The 27,512-nt window shown below is 42.4% G+C and overlaps 1 protein-coding gene and 1 pseudogene across 3 annotated transcripts in view; both read right to left on the bottom strand.

Moving 5' to 3' along the window:
* ca16b (carbonic anhydrase XVI b) overlaps positions 1-27,512 on the bottom strand; it is a 720,903-nt gene that overhangs the window by 486,046 nt on the left and 207,345 nt on the right. The gene's annotated exons all lie outside the window — the stretch shown is intronic.
* On the bottom strand, positions 7,635-9,914 carry LOC148147960 (uncharacterized; annotated as a pseudogene).

Genomic DNA, 27,512 nt, shown 5'->3' with positions numbered 1-27,512 from the left:
TTGTTCTTCCAGCTTGTGCTGAGCCTCGCTGGAACACTGCAGCAATCCTGAGACAGAGATGATGGCCAGGGAACAGGATGGTGTGTTAAAGTGGCAGGCAATTGGAAACTCAGGGTCTTTTTTCTGGACAGAATGAAGATGTTCTATGAAGCAGTCACCCAGTTTATACTTCATTTCCGCAATATAGAGAAGACCACATTGTGAGCAACGAATGCAGTAGACTAGATTGTAGGAATTGTAAGTAAAGTGCTACTTCACCTGAAAAGTATGTTTCGGCCCTTGGATACTGGGGATGGAGGACATAAATTGGCAGATGTTACCCCTTTGGGATTACAGGGGAAGGTATCTTGAGGCGGTGGGAGTGTATGGGGAGTGTTGGAGGAGTTGACCAGGGTGTCCCGGAGGGAATGGTCCCTGTGGAAAATGGAGAAGGGAGGGGAGGGGAATGTGTCGATGGAGGTGGCAGAAATGGAGCTTGATCATCTTCTGGATGTAGATGCTGGTGCGAAGGTAGATAAGGATAAGGGCAACCCTATCTCTGTTACAGGAGGGAAGGATAGGGGTGAAGGCAGAAATGCGGGAGATGCGTCGGACCCAGTTGAGGGCCCTGAAGACAATGGTTCTGAGGAATCCATAGTTGAGGAAGAAGGCGGACATTTCAGAGGCTCCCTTGATGAAGTTGGCCTCATCTGAACATATGCAATGGAGATGGAGGAATTGAGAGAATGGAATGGAGTCTTTACATGATGCAGGGTGCCTCATTGTCCACTTGGGGAACCTGTAGCCCTCCAGACCCAATATCGAGTTCAACAATTTTAATGTCTGAACTCTCCCATGTCCTAGACCCCTCTCCCATACACCAGGCCTTGTTTTCACAAAGCCTGCCATTAAACATTACCTTTTGTTTGTCACTATCCCCATTAACAGCCATGCACCCTCCTAGGCAGATCATTATCAACTCCTTTGTCTGCCCAACTGTTCTTCTCTCTCTTTGAGCTCTGTCCCAACCTATCATTTACTCCTTATCCCCTTCCCCCATCCGATTTTCTGCATATAAACCAACATTTTCCTTGTTACCATGAATTCTGAGGAAGGGTCACCAGACCCAAAATATTAACTCTGATTTTTCTTCATAGATGCCACATGACCTGCTGTAGCTTTACCAGCAACTTCTGTTTTTGTTACTGATTTACAGAATCCACAGATCTTTCAGTTTTTAGCTCAATATTTTGGTTGCTTGACTTATGAATCCGTGGAGGGCACAATGAAGGGGAGCCTTCTGCAATGCTGCAAAATGGTCTTGCCCATGTCCCAAATGAGTAAGCACCAAAAGACATTTGAAATGTATGAAAGCAAACTGTTTTACTGTCTTTCTCCAGATTGCTCTTTAAGGTTTGAAGACGAAAGATTTACTGATGAAAAGTAAACAATAAACATGTCACTACTGTCTGCGACAGAATAAATGGCAGTGAAAAGCTGCCGCATTTAGTGAAAATGCAGTCGAAGAAGCCATGTTACTTTAAAAATGTCAAGACACTACTCACACGTTATGAAGTTAAAAATCACACGACACCAGGTTATAGTCCAACAGGTTTATTTGGAAGCACTAGCTTTCAGAACCCTGCTCCTTCATCAGGTGGTTGTGGAATATCACTGGTGTTGTGTGATTTTTAATTTTGTACACCCCAGTCCAACACTGGCACCTCCAAATCATCACACGTTATGAGGCTAACAAGACCACCTGGATGGTCATCACCATTTTTGAGGTATGGATGTGGTAAGTGGACAAAATATATTAAAGGAAGAAAAGGAAGATTACCACCTCGATGGCTCTGAAAGGGCTGATGCTCTGAGATTTTGCAGTTCACCTTGAAGACATGGAAACATGTTTGACTGCAATTAAGACAAAGCATGCTCATTCAAAGGAAGTACACTAAGCATAAGATAATTTCTAATGTTTTGCAGTTCTTTTTACTATACAACTTCAGGCCATTGGAATGTGTGAATAGATTGAAAAAAAACATGAATTTGGCACCCAGCATTGTTTTAATACATTCATGAGGTGTTGGTTTTAGTGACTGGGCTAGCATTTATTGCCCATCCCGTGAGCTGCCTTGAACAACTGAAGTCAATTTCATGTGGCTACATACTCAATGCCTTTGGGGGTATGAGTTCTAGGATTTTGACCCAGTAAGATAAAAGCAACAGCAATATATTTTCAACTCAGAATGGTGACTGGCTTGAACGATATGACAGGTGGTGTAGCTGCTGCTCTTGTCCTTCTAGATGGTAGTAGTCATGGGTTTGGAAGGTACTATTTGAGAAGGATTGGTAAATTTCTGCAGTGCACATTGTAGATGGTGGTGAACTGAGTACATGTGAATGTGGTGCCAAGAGGGCTACTGAGTCCTGGATAGTGCAAACTTCTTGAGTGTTGTTGGAACTGCACTCATTCAGTAAAGTGGCAAATATTCCAAAACCCTCTTGACTTGTGTGTTCTAGAAGGTGAACAGTCTTTGGGGAGGTTAGGGGTGAGATACTCACTGTAGTGTTCCTAACCTCTGACCTCATCTTACAGCCACTGTATTTATATGGCTCGTCCAGTTTGGTTTCTGGTCAATAGTAAGCCCCAGAATATTGATAGTGTGGTATTCAGAAATGATAATGCCATTGAATGTCGGGGGGCAATCGTTAGATTATTTTTTTTTTGGAGGCGATCTTTACCTGGCACTTGTGTGACACAAATGTTACTTGTCCTAGTCCTGGTACATTTGGACATCAACTACTTCAGCATTTGAAGTATTTCATAAATGGTGTTGAACACTGTACAATAATGAGGAAAGATTCTGATCTTAGCTGGAAGGAAAACACTGCTGAAGCAGCTGCCAGATGGTTGGGCCAAGGACTACCCTGAGAAACTCCTGCAGAGATGTTCCAGTGCTGAGATGACTCACATCCAACAACTACAACATCGTCCTATGAGCCAGATAGTACGCTAATCAGTGGAGAGCTTTTACAATTGACTCTAATTTTAAAAGCACTTTCTTGATGCTAGACTCAGTCAAATGTTGCCTTAATAGTAAAGGTAGTCGCTCTCACCTCTGCTCTGGAATTTAGCTCTTTTGACCATGCTGAGTGGCCCTGTAGAACCCAAACTGAACACCAGTGAGTAGGTTAGATAGCATTGTTAATGACACTTTCCATCGCTTTACTGATGATTCAGAGTAGACTTATGAGATTGTTTCTATTCTGCTTTTTGTTTACAAGTGTTCCGAGGCAATTTTCTACATTTTGGGACAGGTGCCAGTGTTGTAGCTGTAGTGGAACAGCTTGGCTAGGGGCATGGAGTGCAGCTTCAGTACCCATTACCAGAACATTCTCAGGGCCCATCGCTTTTATAGTATCAACACCTTCAATTGTTTATTGATATCACATGAAGTGAATCAAATCGATTGCAGACTGCCATCTATGATATTGGAGACCTCCAGAATGGGCCAAACCAATTCATCACTTGTCACTTCTGGCTGAAGATTATTGTAAATGCTTCAACCTTGTCTTTTGTACTGTGTACTGAGCTCTTTGATTATTGAGTATGAGGGTATTTGGGAAGCCTTTTCCTTCAGTGAATTATTAAATTGTCCACCATCATTTACAACTGGGTGTGGGAGGGCTGCAGAACCTAGGTCTGATCTGTTGGATGTGAAATCACCAAGCAATGTCTGTCACTTGCAAATTTTGACTGATTGGCACAGAAGTAGTCCTGTTCAGTAGATTCACCAGGTTAATACCACATACAGAGGAACCTCAATTATCCAAAGGACACGGGTGGGCAGTATTTTGTTTGGTTCATCGAATTCTGGATAATTGAATGCTGGATAACATAGTTTAGCTGAGCATCGGGAACTTGCGATCACGTCTGATAATCTGATATTCGGATAATCGAATGATCGAGAGTCCTCTGTATTTGGTATGACTAGTGCTGCTTCGACCATGCTCTCCTGTATTGAATTAGATTAATCTCTGGATTGATAATCATGCTTGAATGGGGAATATGCTGGGTCATGAGGTTGCTTGTTGTTTTTGAATACAGCTCTTCTGCTGCTGATGGCCTCAAATATTGCATGGGTGCTCAATCGAGAGTCGCCAGATCTGTTTGAAATCTGCCCCATATAGCATGGGTGGTAGTGCTACACAGCATGATAGAGAATATTCTCTACATGAAAATGAGACTTTTTCTTCACAAGGCTTGTGCAGTGCCACTCTCACAGTTACTATAAGATGAATAGTGGCATTTGTGGCAGGCAGATTGATGAAGATATTTTTCCCTCTTGTTGGCTCCTTCACCATCTGCCACAGACCCAGTTTTGCAGGTATTTTGCAGATATTGGGACTTGCCCAGTTCAGTCAGTAGTGATGCTTCTGAAGTACTTCTGATGATGGACAGTGAGGCCCCCAAGCATGATGGCTCAGTGGTTAGCACTGCTGTCATACAGTGCCAGGGACCTGGGTTCAACACCAACCTCGGGTGACTGTCTGTATGGAGTTTGCACATTCTCCCAGTGTCTGCACGGGTTTCCTCCAGGTGCTCTGGTTTCCTCCCACTGTGCAGGTGAGGTGAATTGGCCATGCTAAATTGCCTATAGTGTTTAGGGATGTGTAGGGAAGGTGCATTAGTCAGGGTAAATGTAGAGTAATAGGGTAGGGCAATGGGTCTGGTGGGTTACTCTACAGAGGGTCAGTGTGGACCTATTGGGCGAAATGGCCTGTTTCTGCACTGTAGGGATTCTATTATGATGATATTCTGTGATTCTGTCACCCTCATTTCTTCCTCGAATGGTAGCATGGTCACTATCAGACTTTCACTTTCAGATTTTTTGAAATAATTCACATTTTATCACCTGCTGTAGCTGGATTTGAATCCAGGTTCACAGAGCATTATTAGTTCAGTGACAGTACCACAATACCATCACATCGTCCTTATTACGATTATGACTTATCATAATTTTACTGCAATTTTAAATGCTAAAGGCATGACGTTAGGGGAAGAAATTGGGTTGCAAAACACTATACAGGTATTTTATTATTGGTATTGTATTGAGGGTATTTGGGAAGCCTTTTCCTTCAGTGAATTATTAAATTGTCCACCATCATTTACAACTGGGTGTGGGAGGGCTGCAGAACCTAGGTCTGATCTGTTGGATGTGAAATCCACATAGATTCATGTCGAACTCTGAGCTCAAAAACTGCATGAATTTATGTAAATGTATTGGTTGCTCCCATGTCACATTATTAACAGCACTGCTCAAGAAACACTTTTATCCAATGGTTTCCAGGGAAATTCCAGGGACATGCTTACAAAATTTTAATTTTTTCAACTTTAGTTAATGCATTTCAGTCCTGTAGCACTTGTATTCTGCAGTTCACAGCAAAACAATTTCTCGATGGATGGTTACAAATATTTTATATCTGAAGGTTGATAGATTTAAATACAATTTACTCAATCTAGTAAATATAACTTTATAGGTTACTTTACAAACTGAAAACTTTCGCAAAATATATCTGCAACTATATAAACAGTCGAAAAAGGTGGTGCTGGAAAACACAGCGGGTCAGGCAGCATCAGAGGAGCAGGAAAGTCGGCGTTTTGGACATAAGCCCTTCATCAGGATTGTGTGGAGAGGGGGAAGAGGGCTGACAGATAAATAGGACGGTGGGGATGGGCATGGAGGAAAGGTAGCTGGGAAGGCAATAGGTAGAGGCAGGCGAGGGGATGATTGTGATAGGTCAGTGGGGAGCGTGGAGCGGATTGGTGGGAAGCAAGATGGACAGGTAGGACAGGTCAAGAGGGTGGTGCCGAGTTGGAGGGTTGGATCTGGGCTGAGGTGGGGGGGAGGGAAGATTTGGAAACTAGTGAAGGCGATGTTGATGCCATGTGGTTGAAGGGTGCCGAGGCGTTTTTCCTCCAGTCGTCAAATGGCTTTGATTTGGCAGTGGATGAGGCCCAAGATTTGCATGTTCTTGGTAGAGTGGGAGGGAGAGTTGAAGTGGTCGGCCACAGGGTGGTGGGGTTGTTTGGTGCGTGTGTCCCCAAGAAGTTCCCTAAAATGTTTCATGAGTTGGTATCTTGTCTCTCCGATGGAGAGGAGACCACACTGAGAGCAACAGACACAGCAGATGAGATGTTTGGATGTACAGGAAAATCTCTACCGGCTGTGAAAGGATCCTTTGGGGCCTTGGACGGAGGCGAGGGGGGAGCTATTGGCACAGGTTTTACACCTCTTGCGTTGGCAAGGGAAGGTGCCAGGTGTGGAGGATGGATTGGGGGGGGGGGGGGTGTAGTCCTAATGAGGGAGTCAAGGAGGGAATGGTCTCTGCGGAATGCAGATGGGGTGGAGAGGGAAATATATGTCTGGTGGTGGGGTCTGATTGTAGGTGGTGGAAATAGCTAAGGTTAATGCATTGTATCTGAAGGTTAGTGGGGTGGAAGGTGAGGACCAACGGGGTTCTGTCCTTGTTGCAGTTGGAGAAGTGGGGTTCAAGAGCGGAGGTGTGGGAAGTGGAGGAGATGCATTGGAGGGCATTGTTGATCACCTGGAGGTGAAATTGTGTTCTTTGAAATAGGAGGCCATCTGGATGCGCTGGAGTGGAATTGTTCCTCCGAGGAGCAGATACGGTGGAGATGGAGGAAATGGGAGTAAGGGATTGTGCTTTTATAGGAGGGGGATGGGAGGAAACTGGAGTAAAGGATCTGTTTTTACAGGAAAGGGGATTGGGGAGAGGTATAGGAGATATGGTTAGTTAATTTGTGGATGAGACCAAAACTGGTGATATAGTGGAAGGTGAAGGTTATCTAAGATTACAAAGAATCTTGATCAATAGGATCAATGGGATGAGGAATGGCAGATGGAATTTAATTTGGACAAATGTGAGGTGTTGCATTTTGGTAAAAGAGACAAGGACATACTTATACAATTAATGGTAGGAACCTGGGTAGTGTTGTCAAGCAGAGAGACTTGAGGGTTCTAGTACATAATTCTTTGAAATTTGCATCACAGGTTGACAGGGTGGTTATGAAAGCATTTAGCATGCTTTCCTCCATTGCTGAGACCTTTGAGTATCAGCGTGATGTCATGTTGAGGTTGTATAGAATGTTGGTGAGGCCTCTGTGGGAGTACTGTGTGCAGTTCTGGTCACCCAGCTATAGGAAAGATATTATTAAATTGGAGAGGGTTCAGAAAAGATTTACCAGAATGTTGCTTGGAATGGAGGGTTTGAGTTATAAAAATAGGCTGGATACGCTGGGATGTTTTTGTGTAGGAAGTTGAGGGATGACCTTCTAGAGGTTTATAAAACAATTAGTGGCACAGATAAGATGAATAGTAAGGGTCTTTTTTCCAAGGGTGGGACAGTGTTTAAAGAATTTTCAAGGATCAGGCTCGCAGGAAAGTAGTCTGACACAGAACAAACGACCGAGAGACGAGTCTGCTAGAATATAAGTGTTTTATTCCCCGCAGCGTCGCCACAACCAGGTCTCGTACTTACAACGGGTCTGGTTTTATACTCAATCTATGTGTTACCGAACTGGGAGCCGTCAGTTCTCGTAGAGCGGTTGCCAACAACCCACGCTCGGCGGTTAGACGTAACCCGGAGCAGACTCTACCGAACTTGGGACTTTCCCAGCTTATATACTCTTTCGAGATCTAAACATTCATGCGAACAACAGGGCAAGACTAAGCAACACCTTCCATTCTGGTAACATATTCATGCGAACAACAGGGCAAGACTAAGCAACACCTTCCATTCTGGTAACATATTCATGCGAACAACAGGGCAAGACTAAGCAACACCTTCCATTCCGGTAACATATTCATAATAAGATTCACACATGTATTGGGACATAATTTTAACCTTTTCACCACATTCCACTGATTGGCCCAATACATGTGTTACATCATGCCCATATATATTTTTTCCAACAAGCGTCTACGTACACGCCAAATATACAAGCAAGTCAGGATATTACAGCACGTTAAGATCACCAGGACTCCTACCAGGATCGATAAGGGTGGGAATAGGAACTTCCCCGCAGTGGAGGACATACCACTCAACATATCCCACCAATGATGAGCTGACTCTACTTCCACTACATGGGCAGCGTGTACTACCTCCTGTCCATGTATAAAGGTAGACACTGTAACCTTGGTGACATTGGTTTGATGCTTTCATAATATCTGCTTAAGCTCCTCGGATCGGTCCAATGCTTGCTTAAACCGATCCAGGGAAATGTTCCAAGGATTCATCAGCACTTTCCACTGCACCTTGGTAAAGTGGTGAGCACTGCTATAATTGGTTAACAGATAGGTCTGATTCTGCCATTGCCACTGATAGACATTTGAGAGGCATCCCGAGAACGGTACTGTGGGAAGCGTGGGATGTGGGTTATTGTTAGCCACACAGAGCGTGTGTGGCCCAATCTGCCACATCATGTCCCTTGGAGTTTCAACAGTCCATTTGCACAGGGCCGTTCCCTTAGTCAAGCAAGGGTCCCGATATCTGTCCATCAGTAGGCAAGTTTTTCCCTGATCAGTCTGTTCACAAGCGGACAGATCATAGGTAATATTGGTATCTGGGCTAAACCACTGCCCCCTTGTCTTCAGAAAATAATATCCAGAAGATGTAATCACTGGTAATACATAATATCGACAGACCGTAACAGTGTGGGTTACATTCATGGTAACAAAGTATCCTCTACACATAGTTGCGTTACACCATGTTCTTTCTGGATGGGTTATCATCCACAATTTCTCAGATACATTCCATATTCCCCTCCACGCTTGTACATTGGGGGATGTTACCACACGCAAAAATCGTTCTTTCTGTATTTGTGCGTGCAACATTTGAATATGACAGGCAGTCCAATTTAACTGAGCTGTAATGTTCTCAAACAGTTCCTGGGTGGCACCCCAGACATCTAGTTCCCATTGCAGGGATTGTATCAATATTTTAGCTGTTTCTCCTTGAGTCATCATTACGGATGGCATCCATCTTCCAATAGTGTGTAGTCCTTGTGAGGTGGCTTGTCCCGTGTTAGATAATTTAGTACGGGTTACCTCAGATTCAATAGCATTCGAGATACCCATAACAGTTCCTGCACCTCCCAGCAGGGTGTTGTACCACGCTCGTCGCCGTCTCTTGCGTTGACACTCTGGTATGAGGGGCAACTGTACCTGCCAATGAACATCAGTGTGCAGTACCGCCCGGGCCATCTGTTGACAAGTTGACATAATAGGGGCCAACTGTGTTCGATGCGACCGCTCGCCCCGCGTGGAGTTCATCGTTGGTGCTAGCACCTCAGACGGGGCGTGCTTCAAGGTCATAGCCCGACTCGCAGTAGAGGTCGGGGCCAGGGAAAAAGGGGAAATTGCGGACACGTTAGAGTTTACTAATACCAAGTACAGTAATTGGTTACGATTCTGAATGGCGGTGCCGTTGCTTAGCCATATGTCTTCCTCCCCAACCGTGACGTTCCAATGGGTACCCTTCTTCCCGCATGTCCCCGTATTTACATTCCACAAACACATATTTACTTTAGCATCTATTGTCAGGGTGCAGTTAGGCGTTATTAAAGTCTTATTTCTCTCCCGAAAACACTTTACACAGGTGTACATTTGACAGTCACTAGTAAGGTTTAACACGATACACCATTGACTGGGCGCACACGTGAAATCGTCCTGCGTTCGCTTCAGAATACTGCTCTTCCAACCCACACCCCGGTGGGGGACCGGCACCAGCGTCGGGGCCGAGATGCTTTGGCTCGGCCATCCCACCGCTACCACCGTTAACAGGATTCCCAATTCCCACAACCACCTCATGGTGAGGGCGAAGGAGCAGCCTGCGAGGGCATGGAATACCATTTTATGTTTCACGTAAATAACATCGATTCGCCGGCACGTTTTCCCAGGTTGGGTCTCCGGGGTACATAATGGTGACCAGACTGTCCTTCCCCTGTGCTATGATTTCGGCCGGCCTGGGGGGGCCGGTCGTCTGGTGCACCCATACCTTGGCACCCTTAGTGTCAGTAGACCCAAATCCCCCCGTCCCACGCTCAGTAACCTTAACGGGAGCTCCCGTCTCTTCCACCGTTGTAAGGTTACATGGTTTAATAACCAATTGTGCTATTCTGTCCCCCTTCTGTATCACGTAAGGTTCAGCTGTGATGTTGACCAGGACCACTCCCAATTCCCCTTGGTAGTCCGCGTCAATTACTCCTGCCATCACATCAATCCCCTTTAGTGACAATCCCGATCGCGGGAGGATATGCCCATAGGTTCCAGGGGGACAAATCAATCCTAATCCGGTCTTAATCACCGTAGGTTTTTGTTGGATCAAAGTCTGGGTAGTTAGTGCTCGTAGGTCCAGTCCAGCCGAAGCCGGTGTGGCCCTTACGGGAATATCAGCTTCCTCAGCGAATTTCCACATTTTAATAGGCTGAGTCTTTGGGGTATCACATACTCGTATCATCCTATTCAAGGGTGTTACCCCATTTCCTAATGGGCGGTTATTAATTTGTTTCACCACCCGAATTAGTTGCTTCTTCCAACCTGTTAAGTCATTGCAACCTCCTGCTTTTCGTAGTGAGGACTTCAGAAGCCCATTCATTCGTTCTATAAGTCCCGCAGCTTGTGGGTGATAAGGTACATGATAAATCCATTCCACGTGGTTATCATGACACCACTGCTTTACCACCCTTCCTGTGAAATGGGAGCCATTGTCACTCTGGACCTGTATGGGCAATCCATAAAATTGTTCAATCAAATCTAAACATCGCAAGGTAGCCTGTTGATTGTTGTGACGACAGGGATGGGCTACCAAAACCCCAGACATAGTGTCCACAGCTGTACATATGTGGTTACATCCTTGTGAGGAGGGTAAGGGATCCACAAAGTCCATTTGCCAGCTCTGTCCCGGACCATTCCCCGATGGATATGTCCCATCATGTGTTGGGGCACTCCCTGCCGCTGATGTTGACACTGCTCACACTGGTTTACTGCAGTCTTAACATCATCTACCATAAGATCTATTCCTCGGTCTCGAGCCCATTGCAAGGTTCCTTGCACTCCCCAGTGCCCAGCCTTAAGGTGTGCCCATCTAGCTAGGTCCACTGAGGTGCCCCTTTGCACATTCATGGTTCGGACGATACCATCCACATATCGATTATGTAGAGCTTCCACATCATTTCGAGATGTATGGGCATCTACGTGGGTGATGTATATAACCAGGTGTTGAGCTTTTTCCCATATATCTTCCCATAACTGTTTACCCCATACTTCCCTATTTTGGATCATCCACTGATTGGCCTGCCAAGTTGGCATCCATTGTGTCATGCCGTTAACCACTGACCAAGAGTCAGAAAACAACTAAACTCCCATGACCCCTGCTTGCATGACTACCATATGCACTGCTTTTAATTCTGCCCACTGACTACTTTTTCCCTCCCCTAATTCTTCTAGGGTAGTGCCTTGTTTTGGGTTAAAGGCAGCAGCCTTCCATCTACGCTGTCCCGCTTTCCATTGGGCTGACCCATCTACGAACCAAGCCGTGGCTTGTTCATCCGGGGTCAGTTCATCATATCGTTTTCCCATCTTAACGGGTGATTCCTTGTATTCAATCACCTCAAACCGTTTTTCCCCTTCCTCAGGGGCCTCCGCCACTTGCTCATGTAGGACTGACACTCCTTTCTGTCCAGTCCGCACTCTCTCCGACACATACCATTTCCATTTAATGATGCTGCTCTCTTGGGCAGTTCCTATTCGGTGGGTAGTGGGGTCACTAAGTACCCACGGAAGAATAGGGATAGCTGTTCTCATGATCACTTCATGTCCAATGGTCAGGGCTTCGGTTTCCACCAAGCTCCAGTAGCATGCTAATAATTGTTTCTCAAAGGGGGTATACCGTTCCCCTGCCGGGGATAATTTTCGGGACCAAAATCCCAATGGCTTACGGGTTCTTCCCTGTTTTTGCCATAAGCTCCAATTGGCATAATCCCCTTGTGCTGAGACTTGCAGTTCTACAGGTCCTGACTGTATCTTTCCCAAGGATACAGCTTGCTGTATCGCTTGCTTGGCCATTTCAAATGCAGTTTGATGGACCTCCGTCCATTCAAACGCTGCCTTTTTCCTCGTAACTTGATACAAAGGTTTTAAAATTTGTCCTAAATGGGGAATATGCTGTCTCCAGAATCCGAATAACCCAATAAATTGCTGCACGTCCTTCTGGGTGTGAGGGACGGCAAAGACCTGAATCTTATTTTTAGCTTTCGCAGTGATTTCTCTTTCCCCCTTGTTCCACACAATTCCTAAGAATTTTACCGTTTGTGAGGGACCCTGGATTTTGGCTGGGTTGATCTCCCACCCATATCCTCGCATATGTTGAACCAGTTGGTCCAGCAATTCCTGAACCTGCTTCTGACTTGTCCCCTGTATCATTATGTCGTCAATATAGTGCGAGATCATCACTTCGTCAGGCACTTTAAAGGCAGCCAAGTGTTCTGCAACTATCCGGTGGCAGATAGTAGGGCTATGCAGATATCCTTGGGGCAATCGCGTGAACGTGAATTGTCTACCCTCCCAAGTGAATGCGAACTGTTCCTGCCTATCTTCGGGAATAGGAATTGTGAAGAAGGCATTAGCCAAATCAATTACTCCGTACCACACCCCTGGATGATGTTGGATTCGTCCTATAATAGTGACGGCATCCGGGACCGCTGCCGTCAAGGCCGGAGTGTGACGGTTTAGTTGCCGATAATCTACCGTCATCCGCCATGACCCATCGGCTTTATGTACGGGCCATAAGGGGTTATTCCACGCCGTGGTACATGTCTTAAGCACTCCCGCTTCCAAATAATCCTTAATTGTGGCAGATATTTCTTTATGTCCGCCGGGAATCCTATACTGTCTAAGACTTATTACGCGATCAGCGATCGGGATGGGGAAGGGGTCCATTTTAACCTTTCCCACTAACACCGTCCTACAGTGCAAAGCCATTTTCGTTATTCCAAATTCAAACTTCCCTTGTTGGAGGTGAAGTGTTAAACCGGCCAGAATGTCCATTCCCAGGATCCATTCTCTAACTGGTGTAATGATAACTGAATAAGTTTTAATGGGCATTGTACCTATCTTTAGGGGCAATTGTACTGTTTTTCCTTCAATCAGATTACCTCCCAGCCCAACCAGCGTGACTGGGGTTCCTTTAAACTTATGGGGCGTCCCATGGATTAAGGTGGCCTCCGCCCCTGTGTCCACTAGAGGCATAACGGTTTGGACGGATTTGCGCCAATAGATAGTCAATGATACATGAGGTCGAATGTCGTCTGCCGACCATTGGCTCGTTCGTGGGCAAACCCTTGGGGCTTGGCCCGATTCCTATTGTTCCTCCCATTCATCTTCCCCGGACAGCACTGGGTAAAGACGTTTGCCTCGCCCTTCTTTGTTCTTGCCTTTCTTACCAGGTTTCCGGCCACGCCTATCCACTTTATAACACTCTCGGAGGGGAGACTGTACCTCCTCGTCCTCCGAGGATTCCCACCGCTGGGAAGTGGAAGTTCTACCCCTTCGAGGCTCATTAACAACCGGACCCCGTGTCTGACATTTTTGTATTAGTAATTCCACTAGGTCTTCCATAGTGGGTCGGGACTCCGTCTCTACCCGGGACACCTTAAGTCCCTTTCGTCTGCATAAGTCTTTTAATTCCGACGTGGGTCGGCCATCAATCTCCGATGCTGGGACCTACGCCTGCATCAAAGCTTGCCACAAAGCACGCCGTGAGGGACCTTGGTTACTTCCTTGATTAGGAAGTAATCCCCCTGCCCGAGCCTCAGGGCGACGCCCCTCCGTGCCTCCCTGAGAAGCACGGGTTGTGGGTCCCCAATCCCCCAGACCACCCATCTCCCTCATCATACTACGGGCATCTCCTAGGGTTTCTCCCCGTCCACTCAACATTATGGTCAACAACAGTGGTCTATAATGTGGGGGGGGGCAGTCTTCACTAGGTGGTCTCTAGTCTGTCTACTAACATTTGTGTTATCTACCTCGTTCAGCACTCCCAGCAACAGGGCATCCCGCACACACAAACGGGTTAGCCTCTGAATCCCTTCCTTAATTGTTGTCCAAGTTCCTTCCAAGGGGGGCCAATCGGACGGGAAGGGATACTGTTCGGCCACTGCCCTGGCATACATCCCAAATAAGGTCCCCATACTGCGATCTATTACCATATCCTTGGCTTGTCTGCGGTACCCCAGGTCTATGGCAGCATCCTTTGCTAATCCACCAAACTTGGGGGCATCCTGATAGTCTACCTGCACTTGTTGCCCCCCTTCCTCAAGGAGCCGAATTAGCCATAGCTCTAACGGCTCCCCAGGATTACGTCGGGTTTTCTGGGTGATAAACAGCACCTCATCGGTAGTGAAGTCTTCCGTTAATTCGGAGAATTCTGCAGGAGGCTGAGCCCGCGGTAATTCATGCATAATTGCCTCCCCTTGTTCATTCCGTATAGGGTTTCCGTCCTCATCTAACATTACCTCCCGTTGCACTGGGAGACGTCTCTGAACCTGCTTTCTCCTAACCACTGGTTTAGCTTGGAGTACGGGTGGGTCCTCTTCGTACTGATCATCTGAATCTCCCCAAATGTTTCCATCCCAATGATCGATATCCCACCGATCCCCGTTATTTAACTGGGCTACAAACGCCCGTACTTGTACTGGGTCCGGGGTTCGAGGGACCTTCCTTTTCTCTTTCCGTTTCTTAGCAGACAGATACATAATAGTTCGTCCTGCTAGTTCAGTTAATGCTGTCAATTCAGCCTTTAACTTCATAATTTCCTGCCTCAACATAGAGGCATCTCCCGCACTGAGTCCCTGCTCATGTTTCAGGAGGGCTAATTCTGCTTCAGCTTTTTGGCGCTTGTCTGACTGTTGTCTACAAGCCGCCGCACATGCCCACATCCTCCGCTGTACCCCAGGCAAGGGGTTCTTCGGCAGGACTGAGATCTTCTCAAGGGTGGACAGCAGCGACCCTGGGGTTCCTACGCCCTCGGCCTCCCAGTTCTCCGGTCGCCCCCCACCATTTCTCAAACAAACTGCCACGTCATGCCACGGTCCATGCCATCCCGGGACGGTCGGGACCTCCACAGTTTGTTCTTCTGGTTTCTTAGCCTTTTTCCCAAACATTGTTCTGTATCAAAATCTTTCCTCAATTGCGATTGATCCTGCCGACTACGCCAAAAATGTTTAAAGAATTTTCAAGGATCAGGCTCGCAGGAAAGTAGTCTGACACAGAACAAACGACCGAGAGACGAGTCTGCTAGAATATAAGTGTTTTATTCCCCGCAGCGTTGCCACAACCAGGTCTCGTACTTACAACGGGTCTGGTTTTATACTCACTCTACGTGTTACCGAACTGGGAGCCGTCAGTTCTCGTAGAGCGGTTGCCAACAACCCACGCTCGGCGGTTAGACGTAACCCGGAGCAGACTCTACCGAACTTGGGACTTTCCCAGCTTATATACTCTTTCGAGATCTAAACATTCATGCGAACAACAGGGCAAGACTAAGCAACACCTTCCATTCTGGTAACATATTCATGCGAACAACAGGGCAAGACTAAGCAACACCTTCCATTCCGGTAACATATTCATGCGAACAACAGGGCAAGACTAAGCAACACCTTCCATTCCGGTAACATATTCATAATAAGATTCACACATGTATTGGGACATAATTTTAACCCTTTCACCACAGACAGTTCAAAACCAGGGGGAATATTTTAAGGTGAGAGGAGAAAGTTTTAAAAAGATGAGGGACAACATTTTTATACACAGAATGATTCATGTGTGGAATGAATTGCCAGAGAAAGTGATGGATGCAGATACAGTTCTAATATTTAGAAGTGATTTGAATAAGTATATGAATAGGAAAGGTTTGGAGGAGTATGGGCCAAATGCAAGCAAGTGGGATTAGTTTAGTTTGGGAAACTTGGTTGGTGTGGACTAATCAGACCAAAGGGTCTGTTTCCATGCTGTATGAATCTATGTCTATGACGATAACTATTTCAAGCAGTAGAACATTCCATACATAAAAAATAAAACCAAGTCAAGATTGCATCTGTTCCTGTCCCCCTGTGCAATCTCTTGGCAGCCACAGACAGGTATAAAATTACATGATGAGGTTGTATTGATGAAACAATTTTAGAATTGTAAAGAAACAGCTTTCATTTTTATATAGAATTTAAGATGCCAAGGGCAGATCAATACCATTGAATTAATCCTTACAACAGAGTTCTGACAACAGATCACAACTGAAAGTTAGCCTGTTTCCCGTCTTCTACATACTTTGCCCAGCTGCGCATTTCAAACCTTTTCAAAGACAAGGTTAGTAATTACGACTGGCAGTAAGAGCAGACAAATCCTTAACATACTCATCTGACATTCCTCTGTCCTCTATTTTAACAAGGGCATCATTTATTTAAAACAACAGGGTTAATCCCCTCCATTAAAATAGCAGACAGAGGAAAGTCAAACATGAAATATTGGCCTGTTTTCACAAACAACTGTAATTTCTGCCCTACATATTTTCTGGCTGTCAAAAACCACAGATGTTTTGCACTGAAAATAGAAACCACTAAATGTCGCAAATATGAAAATAAAATGTAAAGATGTAAAATGTTGTAAACAAGAATTATGATTTGAATTTTAAATTCTCAAATGAATCTCATTGACCACAATCCAGAGTATGCAATTTTCTATATGTTTATTGACTATTAATGCCATTTTTTTTCTTTAATGGGAATCTTTCTAATATAATTAGTGCAGATTCTGTCTCCTGTAACTCTACAAAGTTAGAACTTTGCTGTGAGCATTTATATAAACTGAAAACTACATTCAAAATTTAAAATAATGTAGTACAACAACTCAGCTGCAAACAAAACAAATTTCCAAAGCAAATCAGGTGGTGTATGCTGCACTAAATATCAAATGTGACAATCGTAATGAAATCTTTTAATTTAACGAAATTCAATCACCAGACACTTCCAGGCTTTGTTTTATTTCCAAACTTTGGCAAGAAACCAAATGCAGGTGCACAAATATAACTTGCTGATGTATTGACAAAGGCACCACTTCCTCAGCTCACAATAGCATTTACAGCTCGTTCAATATAATAAACCATCCCATAAGTCAAAAGGTGAGACATGGCAGATTCAGGAAAAAAGGTTGCATTTTAGCAAATCATCTTTTATTTCCAAAATGGTCAGTCAACCCTTTAACTGCAACTCTTGGAAATCACGGGCTCATCTATAAATATGTACAAAGGAAGAACTAAGTAAAAAAGTCTGTAACGGTCATCGCTTCTAAAAGTCTTCAAAGTGTGTATCCAAACCAATTAATTAGCTAATATTAATGAACCCCAATGCCAGGACAACAAAATGATTTTCCTTATGCTGACAAGTTAATGCATGGCTTAAAAACTATTAGATTAAAATACTGAATCATTCTACGAACTGACAATTGGCATGTTTCCATCTTTATCGGAAATTACTGAAAACGTTTTCATTTCTGGCAAGGATCAATTTTGCACTCATTACGTGAAGAACTTATATTTCTGAGCCTTATCAGCTGTACAATCACAAAGCTCACTGATTCCACACCCTTCCCACCAAAAGAATCCTAAACTCAGATGTGCACACATATTTCAGAGTCTCAAATATTTTCAGTTCCATTTTCATTTTTCAAACTGAACTATCTATCTTAATGATATTGTTGAGTTAATGAAGTAAAAATGTGCTGGAAAAACTCAGCAGGTCTGGCAGCATCTCTGGAAAGAAAAACAGAGTTAGCATTTTAGTTTCATACGAGTCTTATTTAATTTCTTCTTCTTGTTCCTTATATCTTCTGTAGGTCAAGAGTGAGCAGTGTTCTCACTTGAATTAACCATCTAATAATCCTTCTTTGCTTCAAGATTATTTCTTTCTCCTTCATTATTCAGGGAGTTCTGGCTTTGGTTAGCTTTACCTGTGATGGGGATACACCTGTACCGGAACTATCTCCTTCTTAAAGGTGGTCCATTATTTTACTTGCAAATTTTTTATTCAAGTTTACATGGGTCAGATTCGTTCTCAACTCACTGAAATTGATCTTTCTGAAATTATGGATTTTTACTCTAGATTACTCCTTGTCTTTTATTGTAACTGATATAAATTTCAAGGTACAATGAATAGTTCCAAACTTTCCCTTATCAACACTTGATTCACTTGACCAACCTCTTATTGCCCAAAAGGTCAAGCAATGTTTCCTTTCTTGTTGGCATTGCACTACTCATTAATCCAGTTGAATATTAAGTGTCAATAATAAAAGGGGAAGTTCTCTCACTCATTACACATTCAGAATCAACTTGAAGACTTAATTCCCTGTTTTAATCTTAACCACCAATTTAATGCCTGCCTGCATCATTAATATAAAGATAAAAACAACTGTCCTTGACCTCAAGGTAGCACTTGAAAAAGTTTGCCATCAAACAGTACAATTAAATCTTAAATCAGTGTGAAGTAGAAAAAAAAACTCTACTGGCTAGAGTCATATCTGGCAAAAAGGAAGATGGTTGTAGTTGTTGAATGTCTACCATTTCGATTCTAGGATATCATTGTAGAAGTTCTTCAGAGCAGTCACAGAGTCTCAAATATTTTCAGCCATTTGATCAATGGTCTTCCCTCAGTCACGATGTCAAAAGTGGGGATTATCGCTGATGACAGCAATCTTCAGTTCTATTCACAGCTCTTCAGATAATGAAACATTTTATCCCCAGATGCAGCAAGATCTACACACATTTCAGGCTTAGGATGATAAGTACAAAGAAATATTGGAACTACACAATAGTGCGGAGCATTCATTATCTTGAGCAAGACAGAGTTGAACATTCTGCCAATTAACAAGACAATGGTTGATTGCTCCAGGCCTCCACTCCTCTTTCATGCTGGTTCCTCATAGCCCTCAACTCCTTGATACATCAAAGATCATTCTACCTCCTTCTTAAGTACTTTCAGTGATCTCCAAAATTCCCTTCATTCACTATACTCATGGAGAAGAAATTATTTTATATCTCAGATTTAATTGAGTGCTCCTTGGAATATAAATTGCAATTCCTTTCTCATTACTCAGTTAAAATTTGCGAACTTCCCCCGAACAGCACGTGTTTTACTGTCACTACAGAGACAGAAGCTCACTATTATCTTTTCAAAAGCAGTTAGGAACCATGAATATGCTTTTTCAATGACACAAATGAAAAAATGGACAAAATTAAAATAAAATCTTTCATTTTTGGCATAGGTTATGATGAGAATGATATACTGTTCACACCAGTGGTGACAATTTTCTTTCCAGATGGTAATAGTTCATTATTTATTCCACTTTAATTCTGATTTTAGGTGGCCAGTATTTGCAAGTCAGTTTGTAGTATTTAGATCATTAAATCTGGCTCTCCTATTGTAGATTTGGAGAATTTGGTTTTATTAGTTTGCTGCTATATAACTTTGGACAGCTGGCTGGTTCATAGATATTGGCTTATGGATTCCAAACTAAGTGATCTCCAATATTATTATAGCTAAAGAATTTGTACAAATACAGAAGACAATATGCATAAAGGCCATAATTTTGCATAGCTAAAGCAAAATAAATTTATAATCAATAGAGATTTCAAAAAAATGTTTTCATGTCAAAATGTAAAATAGTTTTGCAACCTTATCACATTTTTTGAAAAAACGTCAATGATAGTAAATTATTTTGAAGTGCCATAGGCAAACACATTGGCCATGTGCAGAGAGCATCAAAAGTAATAAGACAAATCAGTTAACCTGTTTCCTCTTTGTGTGTTATTGATTAAGCAAAGAATATCAGTAAAGGTTCCCGCAGAATTTCCAGCTCCTCTGCAAATAGTACCTTGGGACGTTCACCTGAATAGACAATCACAGCTTCAGTTTATCATATTCAGTTTATTATTATACAGTACTAGGACAGTTGTGATTTAAAATGTCAGTTCTGTTTGTAAACTCAAAACTTTGTCAGTTCTGTTTGTAAACTCAAAACTTTGTCAGTTCTGTTTGTAAACTCAAAACTGAGTGGGGTGAGAGTAAGCAGGGGTTGCTTGAACTCCATGCTTCAGATTCAACAGCTGAGCTCTACTTTTAGTATACTGTACCTTCTTTTTCACCTTGCTGCAAAGCAGGAAGATAAGCAGCTTTTTCCTATACCATCAGTTGCTACTCTCTGTAATGGCCAATGGGAAGACAATATCATTCAAATATAACTCTCATTTACAATTTGTCATCTGTTCAACAACTAACTGCTCTTATATCGTAACTCTTAAAATTTCACAAGGTGAATCACAGTGGTGCTATAAAATAAAATTTGACCCAGACTGACAGGAGGTATTTGCGAAGGTAAACAAAGCCTTGATCAACACTATCAGTTGGAAAGTAGAGAGAGGGCTAACGAAGCAAAAAAGACATTCCAGAGCTTGGCGCCATTATAGTTGAAGGTATGGCAGTCATTGGTGTAATGATGAAAACTAAGGATGTAAAAAAGGCCAGAATTTGACAAGTGCCAAAGAAGGTCATATGCAGGGAGGGGTGAGGCCATGAAGTGTTTTTGAATCAAGAATTCAAACACTACAAGCAGAACATTACTGGGACCCTGCAGAGGTCAGGGTGAACAGGTTTGATGGTTGAATGGAATGTGGTATAAGCTTGGATACACACGTTAGAGTTTCAGTTGAACGCAAGTCTATGATGGAATGGTAGCCAACAAAGTAAAGAAAAAATTGAGTTAATGGTTTCCAAAGGCATGGATGGGAATTTCATCCATGCCAATCAAATATCCTAAATTAATCTAGTTCCATTTGCCAGCACTTGGCCCATATCCCTCTCAAAATTCCTATTCATATCCCATCCAGATATCTTTTAAATGTTGTAATTATACCAGCCTCCACTACTTCCTCTGACAGCTCATTTCACAGACACATCATCCTTTGCGTGAAAACGTTGTTGCTTAGGTCCCTTTTAAATCTTTCTCCTCTCAAAATTACTTTGTTGATAGCACCAAACTGCATATTGTATTTCCTCCTAGCTGAAATCCCATTCCTCTAATTCTGGCATGTTGTGCAGTCTCATCTCTTCACCATCTACTGTTGCCATACCTTTTAGTGACATAAGCTCCACTATTTCCCTTAAGTTCATGATTATACCATCTCTTTTGATTATGTCATCCTTGAGTTCAGGAGCTATTTATTTTCTTATGTTCGATGAAGTATATGCCTCTCTATTCCAAATTACAAGATTTCAGTTATTATGACTCATGTTTGGAGGCCTCATTCCAAGCTTGTCAATTCTCTTTGCAAGGCTTGGAGAAAAGTAGAAACCAAGAAATCACATACATTCTTATCCAGAACTTATTTTCTTTCGACTTATAGAGCCATAGAATCTACAGCATAGAAACAGGTCATTTGGCTCAACTTGTCCAGCTTTCCTCAACTGAACTAGTCTCATCTGCCTGCACTTGGCCAATATCCCTATAACCCTTCCTATTCACATGCTTTTCCAAATGTCTTTTAAATGTTGTAATTGTACTTGCCTCTACCACTTCATCTGGCAGCTCGCTCCATAATACACACCGCCCTTTGTATGAAAACGTTTCCCCTCAGATACCTTTCAAATCCTTCCACGCTCACCTTAAAACTATGCCCTCTAGTTTTTGACTCCTCTACCCTGGGGATAAGATGTTGGCAATTCACTTTATCTATGCCGCTCCCTCATGATTTTATGATCTATCAGAAAGAATCAGTTGCAATACTCAGTTTCTATCATTGTAGACCTAAATTGCTCACTCCCACCATTTTTATGATAAAAACAATTTGTTGCAATACTTTAGTATTCGATGTCATATCTTAACAGGTAATTTGTGAGCTGGTCAAATCAAATCAAATGTATACAATTGCACTCGTATCTATTCACACAGGTCATTCTGTTATAACGCGCGTTTCTTAATGCAAATTCACTATAACGCAATTGACGAATTGGGGACATTGTTTCTAAAGTGCAAACTTTTAAAACACATGTTGGCTGCAACACAATTACATCACCAACTCTTTAAGCACTGTTTCTAAAGTGCAATTTTTATATAATGCAGTGTTGTACAAGAACGTAACCATGGTGTGAGAAGAACTATCTGTACCTTTAAATGTCAAAGAGTGTGGATCGTAACATTTACAATGTAATTTACACTAACATTTACCCTCAGAATCTGGAATAATTGAGTTTTGAATCAAAATTGGACTGTAACTACACAACAATTTGCATGTCCACCAATACATATTCAGTTGGATGAGTGCATCTGTCAGCAGAGCTCGCTTACGTCAACTTGGCATCATTATAATAAAATTGGGAGTTCCAGCTGCAGACAAGAAACAGGCATTTAATTTTCTGAAGGACTGTATTTGAAATTCTGAACAGAAATCAGTTGCAACAGCTGCTACTTGATTGATACGAAATTGGATCACATGTGGAGGAAATAATTAAAGAACTGGTAGGTCATATTGAACCTTAATCAGACATATGAACTACCTGCCATTTTGTCTACAAAGCTAGTTTATCATCTGAACTGGCTGCATGCAGTAATGACTTTGCGTATGGACTTGGCAAGAAATGCAGTAAAAGGTGTTCCAGGGGGACAACGATTTGAAGAAAAAGATTATTTCAGTTGTGCACCAGATGGAAATGTACCTCTTGCATTTTTATTTTGCAAATAATAAAAACAGACGGAACTTATGATTCCATAGGAGAAAAAAAGGTGCTCGTTAGAATTGCTAAAATTTTGAAATCCAACAATTGTATCAATGAATGTTAGTTTTTTTTCACACTTCTGCTTATTTGGCTTCAAATTTAAGTTTACTTGTATTTAATCAAGAAAATACCTTCATAAAAACGTTATAGTTTGCAAAGCAAAACTAATTAGACTGAAATTTATATCGCTGCAATTCTCTTTATATAGAACCAGACAACGATTTTGCTCCTGGTTCCTTCGAACACCTTCAAGTGGCATTAATGAAAACACACAAAATTCTGAAACTATTCAGCATGTTAGTCCAGCTGGTATTAGACGAGTGCTGTTTTAATTCTTATTGTGTGAGACCATATACCATAGGCCTGTTCCTGAACTTTGTAGCCTCAGTTTTGGCTTCATTAGTCCATTAGCCTTTAAATCTAGTTCCTGTCTCTACAAGTTTATTACTAGAGAAGGTAGTCTGACTTAGTATCATAACTAGGCAGAAGTAGACACTGCAGATGCTGGAGATTAGAGTCAAGATTAGAGTGGTGCTGGAAAAGCACAGCAGGTCAGATAGCATCCGAGGAGCAGGAAAATCAATGCTTGATGAAGGGCTTTTACCCGAGACGTCGATTTTCCTGCTCCTCGGATGCTGACCTGCTGTGGACTCTAATTTTGACTTTAGTAACATAACTGCCCAATAGCTGGCACACAGACATCAGTCTCCAGATTCCAGAAACAAAAAGGATGAATAAAGACAGCTTTTCTTTTGCAACATGTTGCAGCTGTTCCTCCCTATTGTTGAACATTATTCTGTCTCTCAAATGAAAATACACAGAACCTTCATTGGCTTTACTAGAAAATGAACAGGTTTCTTTTGGGATAATATTCTTGAAAGCAGTACAGTAAAGGACCATGAATCTCCACTGACATCTGAGTGCTTGGCTGCCCTAAATTATCAAAAGCTTTCTGCTGAGGTAATTACAACAAGCTTGTTTCTATTACAACAAAGTTATTTTCATTGCATTGTCACCTTTATAAATCCCAACTGAGCTTTGCTGGAATTGGTCAAAATTACAGTAAACAATTTGAATTATCTCCGAAATTTGTTGAGGGTGGCAAATTTTACATTAATTTAATAATAGCAAATTACAATTAAATTTTTTAGGTTTACTTAAGATAGCTTCATAAAACATCAGTAATGTGGGAGTTGGTAGCTATTTCACCAAAAATCATATGAAAAATATTTTATTGGCCTGCATGGCTGTAAATAGTGCACATTCATTGAACACTTTTGGGATCATTTTCTGCTTTATGTTCACACTGAAGATATGATACATGCCATTAATGCAGCAATGCAGGTTGCTTTAAAAACTACCTACTTAGCTTATAACAAGATGATAGTCAATTGTAGATAACATTCTACACACAACTGACTAAGAATTGTGGTGAATCTTAAAATACTGATACACATATGTATGAAAACAATTACAAATAAATCAGCGTCAGGTTGCAACCCTGAAACCTTTTATCGATTTTCACATATTTTGTGACTGTGTTTCTATTGTGTTTAATGCAAATATTGTGAAGTACGACAGCTACCAAAATAGATCAAAAATTTATATATTTAAAATATCGTTTGAACTGAAGGAAACAAGTTTTTGACCTGACATACAGGATTAATTAGCTTGATTTTCAAAGTATCGGGAGATGGGAGACAAATATAGCAATGAGAAAGTTATATATTCGAAGATTATTGAGTACAGATTAAAGTTATAAACAGTACAAGTTGTAAAGGAAGAAAGTTGCTGCCAAAAACAAAATGAATGTTATAATTGGTAAAGAAAGAGCTTGCATTCGTATAGCTATTAAGCTTTACAGTAAGAATATTGATTAGAACTTACAGCACAGAAATAGCCCATTTGGTCCATTATGTTGGTTTCAGCTCTTTGATAGAACAGTTCAAAACTCACTAAGCTATCCACCATTCTCTGACCACCTGCCTGAAAAAAACATGCAGGACTTGAAGCAAAATTATGGTAATAAACATCAGTTCTCATCTGTAGAGAGAGCAGACAACTTATTATGTTGAATACTGCATCCTGTGTAAAGCCATTTTTTCAATATCCACTGTCCTTCAACAGTATTTCTATGTCAATTCTATAGCTCAAAAATTGTTACTTCCACTTTTTCACCTGATACTACCATGTCATAACCTATTTGAGCTAAGTTATCAGTTTCTATTCCAACAGCTACATTATGATTCAATGAGAAAGGAAAACAAGATTAAAGTCATAAAGTATGGAAACAGACTCTCTGGTCCACTCATCCATGCCGACCAGGTTTTCTAAACTAAACTAGTCCCACTTGTCTGCATTTGGCCCATATCCCTATAAACCTTTGTTTTTCATGTCCCTGTCCAAATGTCTTTTAAATGTTGTAACTGTACTGGCATCTACCACTTCTTCTGGCAGTTCATTCCACATACAAACCACCCTCTGTAGGAAAAAAGTTGCCCCTCAGGTCCCTTTTAAAACATCTCCTCTCACCTTAAAAATATGCCCTCTTGTTTTGAACTCCCCTACCCTAGGTAAAAGACTTTTGCTATTCACCTAGTCTATGCTCCTCATGATTTTATAAACCCTCAATCTCCTACATTCCAATGAAAAAAGTCCCAGCCTATCTAGCCTCTCCTTATAACTCAAATCTCTCTAGCTACTCTCACTCTCTGCAGTATTAATTTCAATATTTTCTCACTGCTTTTCACTTTATCCATAAGAATGTTGGTGCTGTTTTCATTTGAGCAGAAAAAGTTGCGACAGTAAAACTTATCCTTGGAACAGAATTTGTTGCAGTGCCCAAGAACGTAAAGTCTTTCCTCGACAGCCTTGCATTGTTCCTTCCTTAAGCTTTCAGTTTAACGTGTGTTCACCACTGGCACAGAATGCAATCTGGAGATTAGCACTCCTGAATTCTTGTTTTTCAGTTTGGTGCCTAACTTTGAACTCATTCTATAACACCTCAAACATACCTTTGATCTAAATAGATGGTTCAGCTGTATATCAGGGTGATCATGATCAACTGTTCTTTCCATAAATGCTCTGTCACATTCAGGGCTCTCCACAACGACGGAATGAATGACTGACTTCTTCCAAAGTAGGGTATCACCCACTATTGTACTCTTCTCTCACCCTTCCACCCTGCTCCTCCTACTGGTCTTTTGCTCTATGGTACCAAAATAATACCAAGGGCCGCTCTACACTCAATCACTGTTATTGTTTACCTGATCATTTCAAAATTTCCTCAACATGACTTACAACATTGTTAAACTGTTATTATGTTTCCACTGCTTATAGGAGATATATGTTGATTTCCTGGCTATGTTCGTTTGCATATCCAATACTGTAGTATAAAACTTATGCTCACAGCTAAACTAGCAGGAATCTCTATTTAAAGTCCCTTGTTCAGCCCACATTATTTAGTAGAACATTGGGCACTGGGATATCAAGCAGGAACATGGCTTAGATCTTATAGTTTTTCACAAATTATTTCACTACATTACTTCCACATATCTTGATGACACATGCAGAATTATGAATATTCAAAAAGTGACTGCACCTCATGTGCCCAGAGGACAGGGCATCATGACAGAGAAGAAATATTGCTCTGTTAAACCTCCATCATCATCATTGGCAGTCCCTCACAGACAAGGATAACCCTCTTTCACTCTCCGGGTGGCTGTACAGTCCGATGCAACTTCCATAAACTCTGCCACACTTGGGGCAGAAGGTGTTCGTAGGAAGGGAGTAGGTGAAGCATAAGTATAGCAACGGGCTCCTTATGCTGTTTTTGCCTGGCTTCTGCTTTTTCCTAACGGCAAGTCTCGAGGTGCTCAATGCCTTCCCAAATGCTCCTCTTCCACTTTGGACAGTCTTGGGCCAGTGATTCCCAGGTGTTCATCAGAATGTCACACTTCACAGTGAGGCTTTGAGGGTATCCCTGAAGTCAGCGAGGAGAAAGTGAGAATGGCAGATGCTGGAGATCGGAGTCGAGAGTGTGGTGCTGGAAAAGTACAGCAGGTCAGGCAGCATCCAAGGAGCAGGAGAATCGATGTTTCGGTATCCCTGAAGTGTTTCCTCTGTCCACATGGGGCTTGTCTGCTATTTTGGAGCTGGGAGTAGAGCACTTGCCTGGGGAGTCTTGGGTCAGTCATGTGGATGACATGCCCAGGCCACTGCAGCCGATCAAGGGTGGTCAGTGCCTCAATACTGGGGCTAAAGGCCTGGTCGAGGACACAGATATTGGTGGTCTCTCGTCCCAGCAGATTTGCAGGCAGCATTGGTGGTACTGCTCCAGTGCCTTAATGTGTCTGCTGTAGATAGTCCACATCTAAAAGCCACATAAGACGGCAGGAATTACCACAGTTCTGTATACCAAGAGGTTGTTGTTCTCGAACAGTCTTTTCCGAGGGAGCCAAAGGCTGGATCTCTTCATCAATAAATGCTATGGTTGATTGGCCACTTACAATAGCTTGGGAGTGTCCTATGTTCTCCAAGATCTTCCCGTTGACCTTGATGATTGGACGTTTGCTCCGCAATGCCTGGCTAGATTAGTGGCACTCATCTTGCAGATGTTCAAAGTAAGACCCATGTT

Source organism: Chiloscyllium plagiosum, unplaced genomic scaffold (assembly GCF_037043375.1).
Source record: "Chiloscyllium plagiosum isolate Xiang-an unplaced genomic scaffold, Cpla_swu_hap1 HiC_scaffold_14, whole genome shotgun sequence".
NCBI lineage: Eukaryota > Metazoa > Chordata > Chondrichthyes > Orectolobiformes > Hemiscylliidae > Chiloscyllium > Chiloscyllium plagiosum.
Note: the sequence above shows the minus strand (reverse complement) of the source record. Positions and strands in the feature narration are given on the sequence as shown.